The sequence below is a fragment of the Camelus ferus genome, chromosome 6, assembly GCF_009834535.1.
Source record: "Camelus ferus isolate YT-003-E chromosome 6, BCGSAC_Cfer_1.0, whole genome shotgun sequence".
NCBI lineage: Eukaryota > Metazoa > Chordata > Mammalia > Artiodactyla > Camelidae > Camelus > Camelus ferus.
The window spans coordinates 44940152-44948055 of NC_045701.1; the positions used below are offsets into that span (position 1 = coordinate 44940152).

Here is a 7904-nt window from a genome sequence, read left to right on the forward strand (position 1 = left end):
ATGGTTTACTGTATCTTCAGGCTTTACTCCAATTGGTAGGAAATCTATTTCATTAAGACAGTGGATTATAAATAAAACAAATAACACCATATGAACTTTAAAATAGTCTGAGTCCAGTGTCAGGGCAAAGCAAAAATATTCTATTCCCCAAACCATCAAAAATATTTTTAGAAGTTCTCAATGACCATCTGTTAGGATAGCTTTAAGCTATTTTACCGTAAACTTTTAAATAAAATTCTAGCTGCCAACTTAAATGAGAGAATACAAAAAAAAAAAAAAAAAAAAGAAGTAATTTATTATTCTGTATAGCATGGACACGCAGACAACTCCCAGTGATGCCAATTCAAGGAGAGAACCAGCAGCAGGTAGTGAGACGTCAGCCAACAGCCCTGAAACTAAAACTGACTTGTGTCTAAAAAACCCTAAGTATCAAGCAACATCAAAAATGATATTATTCATTGCATTTTAACTTCTGAAGTAAAATTAAAATATTTTTCTGACTTGAGCATTTTGCTGACGCAACAGAGTATGTTTGACAGAATTTTTCTGTTGGTATATATTTTTCATTATGTTTTGGTTTAAGAGTTAGATGCACAAACTGTTACTGAATAGCCAGCATCTAAAGAGGGAAACAGGAAACAGATGTTTAGCACTTTATTCCTGTAATTCTCTATCATTAAAGATTTTGGTTACTCTTCTAGCCTGAAAAAAACAAAAAACAAGAATGTACTAAATGCCACTGAATGGCATATTTTAAATTGGTTAAAATAGTAAATTTTCCCTCTTTAGTGGTGAATGTTACATGTATTTTGCCACAGTGAAAACAAGTTAATTCGTATACATTGAGCAAAACACATTTTTCCCAAGTTCAGTAAGAAAAACTCACAAATCATACCTACAGGGCTTTCTTAGGATCTGAATCTGCACTGTCCAACACATTTCCACCAGTTGCCACACGTGAATATTAAGCATTTAATATGTGGCTACAGCAACTAAGCACCTGGATTCCTTTATTGAATAATTGACTGATTATTTTTTGATTGTTAATTGTCTGCTCTGGTATATATCTACCATCTTAACCAACATAACTGGAACACGTAGTGCGTTGGTCAATGGGAAAAAAAATTAGAGAATTACAAAAAATGAAGCATACAAGCACAATTTTAATAATTCAAACTCAAACATAAGCATATACTTATCTGTTGATTGGTTGCTGGCTGTTGGTTGTAGAACAGGTCCTTCTCACCATAACATATTTTCTACCGTTACTAGTTTCAGTTTCTTTAAAGTGAAGTGACAAGTGCTTGAACAAATCTAAGAGCAGACTCTTTTGAGATTTTTTTGTTTTGTTTTCCTCAGTCCTTCACTGTTTTCTCATCCATACCTAATTCCATTTTAAAAATTCAAGTGTTTCTAAAGCCTTCAACCTTTTTTCTACTCTTGTATTTATCAGTTAACCTAATTTTTAATTAATTACACAACTACAAGTAAAAGTGTTACAGAATCCAATCTCATTCTGCTCACTGCACGACAGGCCAGTAAATCGGTCAGGAATAGGTGTTGGGGCAAGGAATAACAACTGACTTTAATTTGGAAAGCCAGCAGACCAAGAAGATGGGGGACTAAGGTCCTGGAGAACCATCTTCCTTGGGTAAGAATTCAGGCTCCTTTTATACTAAAAAGGTGAGGGGGTGTGGTTGTTTGTTGCAAACTTCTTGGCGTCGCAATCCTTTGTTCTTGCAACTGTCCACATGAGTCAGGTCATGGTGTCACCGTAAACCTCCAACAAAACAAATATTATTTTCTATTCTGCAACTTTCTGTCTTTATATGAATGGAAAAGTGTAAATACCATTAAAGGTCAAAGCTGTGAGAATAGGCTATCCCGTGTATTTCAGGCTCTAGGCAACATTCTTTTACAAAAGGTTTGGAATCAGCATGACTAGGCACAGGAAACAGAGCACAGGGTTAGAGCCAAAGGAACAAATCTAACATGGAGTTAAATTTGTTCTTCCCTATTACAAAAATGACACTGACATTTTGATGACACACCTGACTGACTTTTGGTATGCACACAATCCAGTGATAAGAGGAATGTGAGGCCAGCCACAGCCCCGATCAGGAACAGGCCTGGTACATAGGCAACAGTGTTGTTCAGAGTGCCGGTGATGGGCTGGCTAAGTGGAGGCTGGCTAAGAGGATTTCTTCTGTCCTAACCAGGCACGACACGCACTGGCATTTGGAATTCAGAAGGTTGGAGGAATGATTCTTAGGCAGGGATGCCTGGATGAGGCAACGCAATGGCCAGTAAAAAGGTACTAGGATCAGAGGGTTTGTGCCAGCAAGGAGTGAAGGGGCACAGAAAGCTTCTATTTATAAAAATTAAGCACTTCTCTTGTGCCCACCCCTTTAACAGGCATCATTTCAGAGGATGGTCATAGTGTCCCTCAACTTTAGATGAAGTCATTGAGCATTTCCTGAAACACGGAGATCTAGAATTAGAAAACTGTTCTGTCAAACCTCAAAACCAGTCTGTTTAACCGTGTCCGTCCAGTGCTGCTGTGCATCAGAACCACAGAAGAGCACAGGGGAGAGCTTGTTCAAATTCACAGTGGAAACGACACTACTGTAAAAATGTTCCCGGAGTTTTGTTGAGAAAGGGAGTAATGTGTCTTAGAACATGGTATACATATTTTCCTTTTTGGGGAAGACATGGAGGAATGACTTTATAGTATGATTTTTTTATTAGCATAAATAAATGATTATTTCAATGATTTCAATGATTAGTTAGTAATCACTGAAATGGCTATGATTTTCAAAGTAGGCAGAAAGTTAAATCAATGTGCAGAGAAGTGATCATAAAATAACAGAAGTATTTAACCTATTAAAGTGTTCTCTGAAATTGCAGAGTATATGAAGGCAATATGACAGGCCATCATTTTTTTGTTTTTCACAAATGACAAAACTATCCAATGAACCTTCAATTGCTTAAATATTTTTGGTAATCACTCCTCAAAAACTTTCTCTAAAGATATAAGTAGAGCACAGAAACTTACTATATTTTTATATCTCTTATGTCCAAAATTATCCCTACTCATTGTTAATTTAATTGTTTCTAAAACAGTAAGTATATCTTTAACAAATGTCAAATCTTGTCCTTGAGATAATGAAACTATTAAAATTAAAGTAATTGATTCATATTTAGAATCAATAGAAAAAATCCCCCAAAATTTTTAATGTTTTTACCAGTTGATCTTATGAGTTATACTGAGTACTGAAAAATTAGAATATTTACGTCTTTTGATTTTCTGTACTTAATTCAAATTTAGAAGTAATTTTATCTTTGAAAATAACTCTCACTTTTCTTCTCTATTTCATCATTTTGTATCATTTTTCTCCAGAATATTTCAAACAACAAAGTATATAACAACAGCCTAAAATTGAAAAAAATACCATTTATAGATTATATCAATCACCAATATCCAAAAATTGCTGAGAAAATGTATATTAAGTAATTACTTTATTAGAAGTAAAAAACCACAATTTTTTCCTTCTCTCGATTTATATCTCATCTTATTATACAATTGAATAAAATAATGTACTATGAAACCCTAATTCAGTAGCATTTTCTGTCAGAACCTGATCCTAAAAATAAATCCAGATTATTCAAGTATCCATTATGCATGGTAAAGATTTTAAACTATACCAGACTCTCCTACCAACCAGATAACATGCCTTGATGCCTTCTTAATAGACTATAAATTCTGGAGACAGACTACTTGGGTTTAAATCCTTGCTCTACTGTTTCCTGTCACCTTAGAAACATTTTACCAGTTACCTTCAAGTACCATCTGTAAAATGGTGAAAATGAAAATGATACATCACTTATGATATTGGTCTGGGAATTAAATATTTTATTTAAATGTTTAGCATGTGATCTGTCTTCTAGAAAGTATGTAGCTTTTTTTTTTCTGTAATTTTTTCTTCTGCCCAGGACCATATGTTCAGGTGATACAAATGATTTTAGAGTTGGTATAAACAATAATTGTTAGCAAAGTAAATATGAATTTTCTACCACAAAATTGATTCTCTCAAAAGCAAATAAAAATGACATTTGAATTTTCCTTTTCTTAATGTTTGTTCTATAGCTTTCCTGTATTAGCTTGAAAGTGGGAAGATGTCCCTTTACCGCCTTGTTTCTGCCTCATGAACACTGACTTTCAGAATACAGAAAAATGATTTGGTCCTGATTGCAGATTTTCTACTGATTCATTTTACTGATTCAGCACATATTTTTGATACTAAGCACATATTTATTTTCTGTTTTCAAATTTTATAGTGCAGTTCTCTAAGTATTGTATGTGAGACATCTCAATATTATAAATACCTTTAAAGCAAACACGTCAAAGCACACTTGACTTTTTCCCTTGTATTTGTTCATTCACTTAACCACTAGAGGGAAATAAAACACACATTCCCTGTCCATAGTGTGTTTCAACGGTTGGGTTACTAGACCTTATCAAGGCTCTTGCTTATCACATTATTCTAGGAGCTATGTTCTCTCTCACACTCAGAGTAAAGCCAAGAGATACTATCCTTCAATTACATGGTTTTCAGTATGCTGATAACCTTTCATCTCAGCTAGACTGCTGAGAACTCAAAAAAGAAAAAGTAAATCCAAGACATAGATTCACTTTACAAATGTCCTTTTCAGAAAATGAGGACATCTCATATCATGTACCTTGAAGTAGTCTCAAGTATTTTAATCCAAAAAAGTTTTATATAATTACTAATTTCTATAAATTAGTCTAAAAAATATGAGAATAATAATTTCGAAGTATTTATAATTCCTTTTTAATTTGTTCCCCACATTTTTATTGTGCACTAATTATTTCAGATGACTGCTAGCTGAGTACTATGAAATATGAAAATAAAAATAGTGAAATAATAATAACATAGCGAGATAAATAAAGGACCAGATAAGGAACAGCTTTTTTTTCACCTTACTTTTCTTTCTGCTCGTCAAAAAGGAAAGACTGAAAAGGATTTAGCTGAGTTCAGTCAGGCCTTAAGAAACTGCTGTGCTCTCCTCAGTAAAATTAAGTCTGAAAAATGTCACATTAATGGGAGTACATCTCCTTTTCAGTTTTGGATGTAAAAGTTTAGCGTAGGGCACAATCAAACAAATGAAAATAGTTGACAAATAAATACACCACACTGGAGTGTATTTTGTAAAATCTGTTTCCTTTTATATGTTTATTATTGAAATTCTGAATGACAGTATCACTTTCCAAAATTAAGGTCATCCTTTCACTTGACCAAATGACTTGACTTTTTTGAGTCTTGCAAGAATAATAATTTCTAAATCAATTCAAGGTACTCAAACATGTTGAAACTTTAACGGCAAATGTGTATTTTCCTTTGATAAGTGCTCATACACAGATTTAAAATGTATTAATTCACTGTGTTGCTCATCAGTCCACCAGCTCACTAGGTTCAGCTCAGAAACATGTGCCCCAAATGCTTTATCATTTGTATTTGGAGATATATGTTGTTGTAACTGTCGTGTTACAAATGGTGTCTTTTGTGTGAAATTCTAGCATTACGTAATACTATAAATGACTTAAAACTGTTAGCAAAGGGTTCATTTTAATCCCTTTGTCCATATTGCTGTTACCTCCCTGAAGAATTATTGTTACTACAATTAACAGTACAAGGATATTACTTCCAAAATGATTCTGCACATAACTGTTACTTACTAGTACTGATTAAGATAATTACTTTATAAGATTTTTAATATTTTAATTATTCATTGTGACACATTTCAAACAGAGAAAGTAGCAAAAATCAGTATTACATATACCTGTCAATTCATTATTCATTCACTATTTTATTACATATAACTTTTTATATTATATATAATATTTTATACTATTTAGTATTATAAACACACATTGTATTACCTTTAGATGATTTTATTTCTGTTTTTAGAAAAAAATATTTTGCAGACATAGACAAAAGTCCATATACTATTCTTTTCTTCTTTCTTGTTCCCTAGAGTTAATCAAATTCTTGAAATTGGTGAATATCATTTCCATATTTCTTACTATTATAAAAATTGTGTATGTTTGATATGTAATGTATGTAGGACATACAACACTGCTTTGCTTTTGTTTCTTGAAATGTTATAAAATAATGGACTTAAGAGGCTGTCTTATTTAGGATTTTTGCAGTGTTGAAGAAGTGATACTGACCAGTATTATTTTGACCACGTATTGCCCCTTTTTGGGCCACTGCTAAGAGTGAAGGGGACTATAAAGGCATTCTCAAATAACGGAAAACAGAATTTGTTGCCAGCACACCTACCCTAAATGAATGGCTAAAGGAAGTTTTCTAAACAATAATAAAAATAATAATAAAAGAAAGAATCTTGGGACATCAGGAAGAAAGAATATGGAAATAGCAAATACGTGGGCAAATTCAATTTCCTTCTCAAGTATTCTAATTGATGGTTGAAGTAAAAATTGGACCACTGATACAGTTCTAAATATATGCAAAGGGACTATTTAAGATAATCATAGAGAGCGAGCAGGCAGCAGGAGGGCCGTTGGGAGGAAGGCACCAAGGGTGGGACTGAGCAAGCAGTGAGTGAGCCAAGAGACGGCACTGCCTCCAGGAAGCACCGAGATTCCTCTAGTCCCTCGACCCAACCCACCACTCCCAAGTTTGAATCTTTCAGAGAGGGATCATAAGTGAGGCAGAAGATTGTCGGAAATTTTTTCTCAAAGAAGTTGCTAGAATTGGGTAGATTTTTGAAGGAACCAATCCTAAACATCCGTGACCTAACTCAGATCCACTCAGACAAGGATGTGCTGGTTCCTGACCCCGGTCTTCTCACCAGTAGCCACAATAGACTGGAAGGTCCCGCTTTCAAGAAGCGAAGGTTGGGTGGGCGTAAAGAGGCTTCGCAAGGAATCACAGTGTTTGAGATGCCCAGTGGTCTTCCTAAAAGCAGCCAGCAGCTGGTGGAAATTCCTGGTAAAGTGAAACCTGAGATCTAGCTGCTGCTCCAGAAATATGACACAGTGAAAATGTGGGTACAGCTCCCGATTCCTAGGATAGAAGATGGGAATGGCTTTGGGGTGTCCATTCAGGAGAAGACAGTTACAGACAGAGCCAAGAATGTTGAGAGCTGCATCCCATCTGGCCTGGATTTTTAGATATTCTATTACAAGAGCCAAATCGGTTTCTAAAACAGCTAAACATCCCCACGTGGAGGACTGTCCTCCTGCTGCATGACAGATATGGGTGAGAAAGAACAGATCAGTCTTCGGCTCATCATATCAGAGGTATGAAATCAATATGTCACTCTACATGACATGATCCTTGAAGATGATGATTTCTCCACCCCAAAGCCAGGTGTAATGAAATGAATTAGGATTAAAGAAAAGTGGAAAATATGATGATTCTGGGATTACGGATGGATTTTTACGATAGTATTGAGAGCTGTTACCCTTTATCAGACGCCTGTATTTCAGGCACATCACATATATTGTTTACCTTCCAAAGCTGTCTCTTCCTTAGGTCTTCCCTTTCCAGTCACTTTATATTTAGGCAGTGTGTGTCCTTTTCCTTGTCAGTCCTTCATATTTCTTCTTTTAAGGAAAGACATAAAGAGTAAAAAGAAGAAAAGTCTTTTTATGTCACTTTTGCTATTAGAGAATATATGCTTGTTAGTGAAGGAAGGGTTCTGTACTTAAAATTTTTATTTCTCATCTTCGCGTTTAATACCTTTTTCTATTTACAGAGTTCTTTAATGTATTCATCCCCTTGTCCCTGGCAGTCTCAACTTGATCTTGTCTCCTTTGCTCTAGGAGTAGAGTTGTGTCAGGTGCAAGTCATCAA

The 7904-nt window shown here is 34.7% G+C and overlaps 1 pseudogene; it reads left to right on the plus strand.

Moving 5' to 3' along the window:
* The first annotated feature begins 310 nt into the window (after window positions 1-310).
* LOC102514963 lies at window positions 311-7542 on the plus strand (annotated as a pseudogene).
* Window positions 7543-7904: the final 362 nt, after the last annotated feature.